We start from the raw sequence: 11,187 nt of genomic DNA on the forward strand, positions 1-11,187 counted from the left end.
CTGTAGTTTTTTTTTAAAATTTTTTAATTTTTTCATCTATTAGCAATGAAAATTTTCATTGTAAATAATTAATATTGTGATGAAAAGTTATTTTCATCATAAATATTTATTATTTATGATGTAATATTTTATCATAAATAATCTATAATTTTTAAATTTTAAATTTTTTTTTAAATATTAAATGAAAATTATTCATCTAAGTAGTAGATTATTTATGACGGAAAGCTAATTTTCATCGTAAATACTCAAGTATTTACGATGTAATAATTTATCACTAATAATCTGTAGTTTGTAAATTTTTAATTTTTTGATATTTTTTACCTATTAGTGATGAAAATTTTTATCGTAAATATTTATGCATTTATGATGAAAAATTTTTTCATCGCCAAAACTCTAGTATTTGGACGTAACCTCTTCATCACAAATAATCTGTAATTTTTAAATTTTTAAATTTTTAATTTTTTTCAAATATTCATGATAAAAATTTTTCATCATAAATAATTATTATTTATGATGAAGTTTAGTTTTCATCGTAATACTTATTATTTATGATGTAATATTTTATCATAAATAATATATATTTTTTAAATTTTTTATTTTTTTCAAATATTAGTGATAAATTTTTTTTATCTTAAATAATATCTATTTTTGATGAAAAATATGTTTTCATCATAAATACTAACATTATTATGATAAAAATATTTTTATTATGAATATTTGAAAATATAAAATTAAAATAAATATTTTATTATTTATGATGATTATTTACGTTGCAAATAATAGGTATTTATAATAAATTTTTTTTCATCACAAATATGGAGCTATTTGTGATGAAAAATAATTTTCATCATAAATTTTTCTTTATTAGCGATGAAAATAATTTTTATCGTAAATATCCTTATTAATGATGAAAATATTTTCATCATAAATAAATTCGTTGCAAAAACTCTATTTTCTTGTAGTGAATATCATTCATGTATAAAATAAGAAATATAACTATAGAACTATTTACTCATTTGTAGATATAGGATTTTTCTCCGTTCCTAACAAACCATACATTCTGATCACTTTATCAAAATATTGTTCCAATTTTAGATGCCTACTTTAATTCATAAATAGATCTTTAAAGCTTGCACACCTTAGACTCATCTGTGGAAGTGAATCCTTCAGGTTATGTCATATACACTTTTCTTCTAGCTCTCCATTTAGGAAAGTGATTTTCATATCGATTTGTCAGATTTTATAGTCCAGATGTGCTGCTATTGTAAGCATAATCTGAATAGATTTGAATATTCATAGGAGAAAATATCTCATCATAGTCAATACCATAATGTTGACAATATCCCTTGACAATCAGATGATTTTATAGATTTCCATCTTTCCTTTTGTGCCCCTTTTTTTTGAAAATCTGCTTACACCCTATGGATTTTATCTATTTAGGTGGATCAACTAATATTCATATATCTTAACCTTCACAGACTCCATTTCAGACTCATGGCCTCAAGCCATTTATCAGAGTTGGATCTCTGCATTGCATCCATATAGGTGATCGAATCCTCATTATTCTCATCGAGTTCAATAGGATCACCATCTCAGATCAAGAAATCATAGTATCTATCCAGCTAATGCAGTACTCTATCGGATCTCTTTAATGGTGCATCTACAATGTGCTCAGGATTTGATCTAATCAACTCTAGTTCTGTAGGTTCATTAGATTATGTCGATTCTTCTACCTATCGAACTTCATAAAGTTCAACTTTTAAGGCATTAGTTCCTTCTCCAAGGAATTTTTTTCTAAAAAAATTATTTTAAAGCTGACGAATACCTTTCTTCATCAGTAAGGTAGAAATAATACCCCTTAATTTTTTTTGGATACCCAATGAAAAGATATTTATCAGACCTAGGTTCGAGCTTGTCTGTTATTAAATGTTTGACATAAGTTAGATACCCCCAAACCCTAAGGTGTGAGAGTATTGGCTTACATCCTATCCATATCTCATATGTGTTTTATTTATAGACTTACTCGAAACTCTATTAAGTACATAACAAGCCGACTCGAGTGTATATCCCCAAAAAGAGTTCGGTAGACTAGCAAAGCCCATCATGGATCGAACTATATTAATAGTGTTTGATTCCTCCTTTCAGACACACATTGTGTTGTGGTGTCCAAGAGGGATCCATTGTGAGAGAATCTCATTCTCTCCTAGATATGTTAAAATTCACTGGAGAGGTATTCACCTCCTCGATCAACAGAAGAGTTTTAATACTCTTCTCAGTTTGTTTCTCTACCTCATTACGAACCATTTGAATATTTCAAATAATTCAGATTTGTATTTCATCAAGTAGAAATACACATACCTAAATAGGTCATCAATGAATGTAATGAAGTAGTAATATCCATCTCTGACACTTGTGTTCATAGGTCCACATACATCAATATGTACGAGGCTAGAACTTCACTGGCTCGATCATTTTTTTAGTAAAAGATGACTTATCATCTTCCTAAGTAAACAAGTCTTACAAATTGGCAATAATTCATAATCATTAACTTCAAAATTCTCTCTTGAGTCAACCTATTCACTTTATTCTTGTTAATATGACCTAGCCTATAATGCCAAAAGTAGGTATTCGAGACATTATCTATCCAAGAATTTATTTGACGTGTACATTACATTAGGCCATGATACAATATAAAGATCATTGTTTAATTATTCATTTATCACAATAACACCATTCAAAATGATATCACAAGAATTTTTTTTATTAAAATTTCATAACTGTTCTTGGTCAAAAACCTACAGAAATTATATTCAATAAGAAACTAAATAAAAGTGACAATTACTAAGAACAACAACATGAGAATTGAATACCACTTCATAATTCTTAAAGCTAGAATCGGAACTGATCTTCTATCTCCAACATTCAGGAATCTCTAACTGTCTTCAAATCTTCTACGACTTAAAGTCCCTGCAATGAATTACAAATGTTAATAGGACTACTAGTATCTAATACCCAGGTCATAGTATCATAAATAAGAAGTTGCAAGGTGTTATATATAATTATCTTGTCCAGCAATCGCTTGCTTCTTCTTATTCAGCCTATTTAATCAAGAGAGACAATATACTGAGGATAATTCCTCTATCAGTGATCCACTTCTTACAGTAGAAGCACTTGCTTGACTCTGGTCAACTTGAACTTCTTGGTTTGACCCCCAGCATGCTACATCTTTTTATTTTTATTTTTCTTTATCCCTTTCTTCAAGGGATGATGCACCATCGAAAAAGATCCCCCACTACATTCACCATCTCCTTGTAGAGTTGGTGATCCTTCTCAAAAGTCTACAATAATCCTAACAAACCATGGTAGTTGACTGTAGGCTTCATCATTCTATAATGATTGACAAAGAGGAGGTAAGACTTGAGCAAAAATTCAGTATCGCATCCTTCCCAAGCTGTTCGTACAATGAAAAGCTAAACTTGCTCAGGCGCTCTATCTGTTTGATCATATAGAATATATGATCAATGACCAACGCCCCTTCCATCATCCGAGTGTTGAAGATGGCACAACTAGTCTTGTGCCTTTCAACATTGTTGGGAGTGTCAAGGATTCATTCAACACTTGTAACATCGATAGAAAACAGGGTAGGCAGCATGTGTAGATTTTAAAATTTAAAAAATATGCAGAAATAAATCGGATAAAACCTTTAATCCCACATGAAGATATCAGATCTAAACCTATCCAAGCCCAGAAGAAAGCACATATAATTAATCTAGAATTTAAGAAAAATATAAGATCATATCTCATTATCTTTGCACGGATAGAAATTCACCGCTTCAGATAATCTCGGATGCATAGAAGATGGAGCCACACATGTGTCCGGCCTCTACGGATATCCATCGAGATCAATCTCAAACTTTTCTTCTCATAGAAGATTCTTCTTCTCAAAAAAATCTTGGCTTGAGGACTCTGATCAACTCTTTTGATTTTAACTGAGAGATCAACTTCTTGATCTGCAGCCTTCTTCTTCTCCTCGATCCTTGATCTCTAAGTCACCAGAACTCCTTCTAGCATGTGGAAGAGAGAACACCCAACCTTTGGGCAAGAAAAAAAGAATATGAGAGAGAGGAGGTATGGAGATGGAGAGAGGAAGATTTTTTGATGAAAAATCAATACTAAGAAACCCTAGAGACCTTCCTTTAAATAGACATAAGCCCTGACACATATTAGGAACCCTGTCATCTTAAAAAGTAGATCCTTATCTCATAAGAATCCTCTATTTTTAAATATGATTTATGCCAATAAAATCAGATATAAAAGATAATTAATCAGCCTTTTTAAGCATATACAATAGCCATCCATGAAATACATGTCAGGTGGTTGGGACGCCAACTCTTGGCACCCCACAAAGGAATCTCCAGCCATAAGAGATGGAGCATGGATCCCACCCTCTCTCCTTCACGCCATGACACATAAGAGGGGTGAGCCCTCTAGGATATGGCACTCAATAATTTCAAAAAAAAAAATTACGCCACCATGCTTCCATCTATTCCACATGCATACTTAGAGATAATTAGGAGATATAGAAGAGATAATGTTAGAAAAATTATGCCAACTAATTGACTTAATTAAATCTCTTGGACTTATAATTAAGAGCCCAATTAAATCCAAATAAATTTAGATTAGGTTCAAGGCTATGGACTTGATCAAATCAAAGTTCGAGAAGAATTAGGTTTAACCATGTGCTAGCATGATTCTCATAAACCTAATAGAGTTTCAAATAAACTTAACCAATTGGAACTTCATAAACCAATTGGTAAATTCGAGATTAAATCTCTTAATGTGTGACCCCATAGTTTATTCTATCTGTAGTGAGATATATTATGATCTCTATCACAATATCATCGAAACTCTTTTTGATGGATTGGAATTTTTCAATTCTATCTTTCGAGGGCCATCGATCATTAAGATACACCCGATGAGTCTCACAATCCACTAGTGACACCTAGCAGTATGTAGTGGTGATTCAGTAGAATAAAAATAGAACTCCTAGTGCAGTTATCATATGATTTAGTCCTTCTATCATGAGTCTCAATTGATGGAGGTCATGGAGAACTTGTCAAACCCCATCGTCAGTCTTATGTAAGATTGGCTCGACTCGAGTTCATTTGTGAATCCCATGAAAACTCTTTTTCAGTATTCATACTTGCTTTGGCCAAAGACTTTCTGAACTCAATCTCGCAAATCATATAGGACTTCTCTTTTCTACCAAGGTCGATAAATTCCATCTAGATGCATTCTACTCCAAACAGTGAACCTGAACCTACTAAGCCAACATACACAGCAAGGATTTGAATGGCTAGGGACCAAAAAATATGCAGTCAAACTTAGTAGCCTTACTGTGAATAGCCAATATCACGCAGTCAAAAGACACTCATATCACTGCAGCATCGAGAAGACCACTGATGAGTGAGTAGATATCTATGTGGTTCTCGTGTTGGTCACGCTCAGTGTAAGTTGTTCTCTAACAACCACCTACCCTTCACCCCAGTGTCTCTACACTGCAGACCCAAGACTCATCTGCCCACAAGGGTGGTGAACCGTGCATCAATTCAAATGGATTGATCACTGTCCTCTGTGATGATCCTTGATCGAAGTATTTAGAAATTAACTACTAATTAATATATGTCTCAAATTTTTAACTCTTTAAAATATACAAAAATTATTTTGTTAATTTTTAGGACAAATCATGGACACATAAGCATGATTGGAAAGAAAAAGTCCTTTATTTATAATGAAAGTATTACAGGTACAAATTTAGTCCTAAAATATATAATGTGTCAGCCAACAATTGACTTCTAGGGCACAAATCCAACAAACTCTCATTGACCTAAAGCCAATTGACCATATACCTTAGACCCATCTTCTCAAGGTGAGCTTCGTCTTTTGTTGGTGAGAGGCTTGGTTAGCGGGTCGCTACATTTAGTGTGAGTCAACTCTCTACACCTCGATGAACTTTTTCTCAAGGTATTGTGTATGATGTGAAATCACGCTCTATATATTTGGACTTCTGATGAGACCTGAACTCTTAGCAAGGATATGGCACCGTTGTTGTCACAGTACAGTGCAATGGCATCTGATGGCATGACACCCACTTGCAATGAACTTCTTGAACCAAAAAGCTGCCTTAGCAACTTCAGAGGTGATGATGTACTTAGCTTTCATGGTCGAATCTGCAATGATTGGCTGTTTGAAACTCTTCTAGCTAACCACACCATCATTACACAAGAAGATACACTCCGATGTAGACTTTCTATCATCGACATCAGCCATAAAGTCTGAATCGGTATATCCCTCAACTTTCAGCTCCGATCCTCCACCAAAGACCAACATTAAATTCTTAGTCCTTCTCAAGTACTTAAGGATATTTTTAACAATAATCTAGTGTTCTTCATCTGGATTTGCCTGATATCTGCTCGTGACACTCATGACAAGTGCTATATCAGGACGTGTACATAACATGGCATACATGAGACTCCCTATTGCCGAAGCATAAGGGATCTTGCTCATACACTAGATCTCCTTAGGTGTCTCTGGATACATCTTCTTGGAGAGATGAATGCCATGTCTAAGGGGCAAAAGATCCCTCTTGGAGTTTTTCATGCTGAATCTCTTAGCACCTCTTCTATGTACATATGCTGTGAGAGTCCTATCATTCTCTTAGATCTATCTCTATAGACTTTTATATCAAGAATGTAGGAAGCTTCTCCTAGATCTTTCATAGCGAACTCTTTTGACAACCATACTTTGATCGATGTCAGCATGGAAATATCATTCCAAATCAAGAGGATGTCATCCACGTACAATACGAGGATGCACAGCACTCCCATTGATCTTTTTATACACACATGGCTCTCCTCATTTTTGATGAAATCAAATATTTTGATCATATCATTGAAGCGAGTGTTCCAACTCTGAGATGCTTGCTTGAGTCCATATATGGACCTTTGCAGCTTGCAGACCTTGTATCACTATCACTGGATATGAAATTCAGAGCTGCTTCATATAGATATCTTCTCAAGATATCCATTTAGGAAAGCAGTTTTCATATCCATCTGTCAAATTTCATAATCATGAAATACTGCTATAGCAACCAGAGTATGGATGGATTTCAACATGGCTACGGGAGAAAAGTTTCATGATAGTTGATGCCTTCGCATTGACTATAACCTTTCGCAACTACCCTTGCTTATAGGTCTCTACCTTACCATCCGATCCAATTTTCTTTTATAAATCTATTTATACCCAATAGGTACAATATCTTCAGGTGGATCTACTAAGACCAAATCTGGTTGGAATGTATGGAGTCAATTTCTAACTTCATTGCTTCCATCCATTTCTCGAAGTCTACATCTAATATTACCTCATCGTAGGTTTGGATCATTCCTAATATCCCTATCTCCACAAGAAAGTTCTTCTAAATTTCTGTAAGAATACCTAAGTATCTTTCAGTAGGATGGAGATCCTACTTGATCTACGAGGTGGATGAGGTATCCATCTACTGCTCATTATTGGGTTCAGTTCTCGACTCGATGCTCTTCAGAGACTTTTTCTTCGAGCTCAATCTTTCTCCCACTGCCTCCATCTTGGATAAACTCTTTTTTTAGAAAATGACATGATGGCTCACAATCACATTGTGATCCTCAGAAATATAGAAGTAGTATCCCATGTTTCTTAAGATACCTATAAAATGAGCCCTAAAGGACCTAGCCTCTAACTTGTCCCCTGCTGTCTCTTGACATGGGCCGAACATCTCCAAATCTTGAGATACCCAAGAGTTGGTTTCTTACCATGCCATAACTCATATGGTGTGGTAGGAACGGATTTAGAGAGAACTCAATTCAAGAGATAATCACAGACAGCAAAGCATGTCTCCAAAGAAAGTCAGGAAGATCTGTGAAGCTCATCATGGACCGAACCATATCAATAGGGTTCGATTCCTCCTCTCGGATATCCCATTGAGTTGAGGTATCCTGGAGGTGTCCATTGTGAGACTATGCATTTTTCTTGAGATAGACCCAAATTTTCCACTAAGATATTCTCCTCCTCATTCTGATCGAAGAACCTTTATAGATTTTTCGTCTGTTTTTCTACTTCATATTTGAATTCTATGAACTTTTCAAAGGCTTCAGACTTTTGGTGCATCAGATACACAAAACCATATCGTGAATAATCATCGGTAAAGATTATGAAGTAGATATAGCCACCCTGGCTTCTACATCAAATGACCACATACGTCAGTATGTACCAGGGCTAATATCTCAGTGGCCTTTCTCCTTATCCCACAAAAGGCAGCTTGGCCATTTTTTCTTGAAGACATGATTCACAGACTGGATAAGATCGAAAGTCAATGGTCCAAGAAGACCATCTTTCTCCAGTTTGTTGAGTCTGTCCTCTCCAATATGGCTAGCCTAAGGTGCCATAGATACTTTTGGCTGATCCTATCTCTAGATCTCTTAGACCCTATGGCATTCACAATTTGCTCATTAATGTTTACACTTGCATCGTATGCAAATGGTAAAGACCGTCAATCAAGAAAGCACGTGCCACAAGTTTATTTCTAAAATAAATAGAACACATATCTTTATTGAAATAAAAATTATAATTATCCTATGCCAGCATAGAGATAGAAATCAAATTTCTACTGGCTACAGGTATAAAGTAACAGTCTTTCAAAAATAAAATAAATCCTAATGGTAGTCGTAGAGGGTAGGTTCCAATGCCACAGGAGCAACCTTGCTCTATTGCCGACTCAAAGAGTGATCTGCCTTCCCTCAGCCCCTAACTTCTTCAAGACCCTGCATTGAAGTGTACAAATGAGTACTTGAACCAGAATCAAGAACCCAACAGAAGAAGAGGAAATCGTTAGGTTAGTTTCTATAATAAGCAATTCAGACGCACCTTAGAAGGCCCATCCTTTTTCTGTTCTTCACAGTTGCTAGGTAGGCCGGACAGTTCCTTCTCTAGTGGCCTTCGACATTGCAATGAAAATATTTTTCTTTATCGTCGCCTTCTTCGAAACCTATTTCTTGGGCTTGGCCTTGTTCTTTTACTTCTTTGTGGGCTTTTTCTTCTTCTTGAAAGAAGACTTTCTTTTGGAGGAAGCCCACTCCACAGCAGAACTGTGCCCCTTGAACTTTTCAAGGTACCCTCTGCAGTCACCAGCATATTCAATAACTCTGACAAAGTAGCATCAATCTTATTCATATGGTAGTTTATAATGAACTATCCATATGAGTTAAGAAGAGACTGGAGGATCAGATCCACCTGTAGTTCCTTCTCCATGTTCATACCGAGCTTCTGAAGCTCCTCTATGTCCTTGATCATTTCAAATAATGATCACCGACGGCCTGTCCATCATGCATCTTTGCTCTGAAAAGTCTTCGAGACTTCAAAATGAGTTGTGCGACTCTATTCACCATACAACTCTTGCAGGTGAACTAGCATTTCTTTGGCAGTCCTCATGTCTTTGTGCTGTTGCTGAAGATCATTGGACATGGATGCTAAGATGTAGCACTTTGCTTTGTTATCTTCGTCCATCCACTTCTCAAGTGTAGCTCGTTGATCAGCGGATGGGCGAGCAGGTAACTCAGTGCTTCCTGATCGAGGACATGGGTGAGCTTTTAGAATTGAGAACGATTCTCAAATTTCGAGCCAGTCTTTGTAATTGATGCCGGTCAACCTATTTGTATCGAAGATTCAGGCTAAGGGTTTGAACTCGATATGGTTATCTGCAGAGAGAATAGTTTTTAATTAGATTTTATACTTATAATATTATTTATTTTAGAACTTTAAAAATAAACAAAAAACTCTCACTATTTTCTCAAATCTCTCACACTCCTCAGGTGGAGAAACAAAATCGATACGCGATCGATTTCAAGTGGGTACTCAGTCTCATTAATCTATACACACCTCACCTAACAGTTATTGGTGAGTACAGATCGATGAGTGGACAACACTTTATCCATTGCTTCACTAAGCAAGATGCAGCGGCTAGGTCTCTAAGTCCTGTGGCCTCACCTAATAGTTATTGGCACATTCCTTAGTTAAGTCACACCTATCATTCACCAGCGGTGCAAAGCATCATTGAGACCCTCACCTAACATTATTGGCCCAACCCATCTCTACCCCGAGACATCATATGTCAATAGAGTGATTGTACCTTTTCGATGCAACCGAACCACTATAATCAGTCGAGAATGATTAATCCAGGAAGGCACCGCATCTCTACAACGATGGAAGACCTCTAGACTTAATATTTAATAAGAAGATTTGGATTTAGATCTCTTCAAATCAGTAGATCTGACATCCAACTGATTAAATTAGATTAGCACATCAATATGTCTAACCAGCCTAGCTGGCATGGGTGAACTCGAGTCAACAAGTAACCTAATACGAAACTAAATCTCCAATATGGCAGGTAAGTTAAGATGAGTGGGGGTCCCCGTTGCTTTCCTTAGACACCAATCAAAATTGATCAGATTAGACAACGAAATCAATTAAATAACCACCATCTAAATACTTACCTTAGACACCAAATTGGTCGATTAGAATCGATTAGATTAACCTATTGAAATGGGCCGAGCCACTGAGCAAATTTTGGTCTTGAGTCAATCAACTCACATCAAAATGTGAATCGATGCGACAACTACAACTAAAGTCGACTTTGAACCCCTTTGATCTAATCCAATCATCCATCGATTAGGTTCAATCAACTACTCAAAATCAAAAATAGTTTTAGCCTGATCTAATCAATTAGACCCTAATTATAGTTTGATTACTTAGACCTAATTTGTTCAACCCATACCCACATACAACAACTTAATTTTAGATCTAAAAATGATTTTAGATTATATTTCATTACATGCTATTAATGGCTTATGATCTTGAAACTGTTTCAGATCTAAACCTAGTTTCATATATCGAATATATGTAGTTTTAGATCTAAATTAAATATGCATCATAAATATATTAATTTCAGATCTAAAACTAAATTTACACATATCAAATATATATAAAATTAGATCTAAAATAATAATTAAAATATTTTGAAAGTATCTTTTAAAAATTGATTCACATCAAACTAGGACAACCTTTACAATATAGGGGGTAAACCCTATATCAGGACAA

The sequence above is a fragment of the Elaeis guineensis genome, chromosome 4, assembly GCF_000442705.2.
Source record: "Elaeis guineensis isolate ETL-2024a chromosome 4, EG11, whole genome shotgun sequence".
Classification (NCBI taxonomy): domain Eukaryota; kingdom Viridiplantae; phylum Streptophyta; class Magnoliopsida; order Arecales; family Arecaceae; genus Elaeis; species Elaeis guineensis.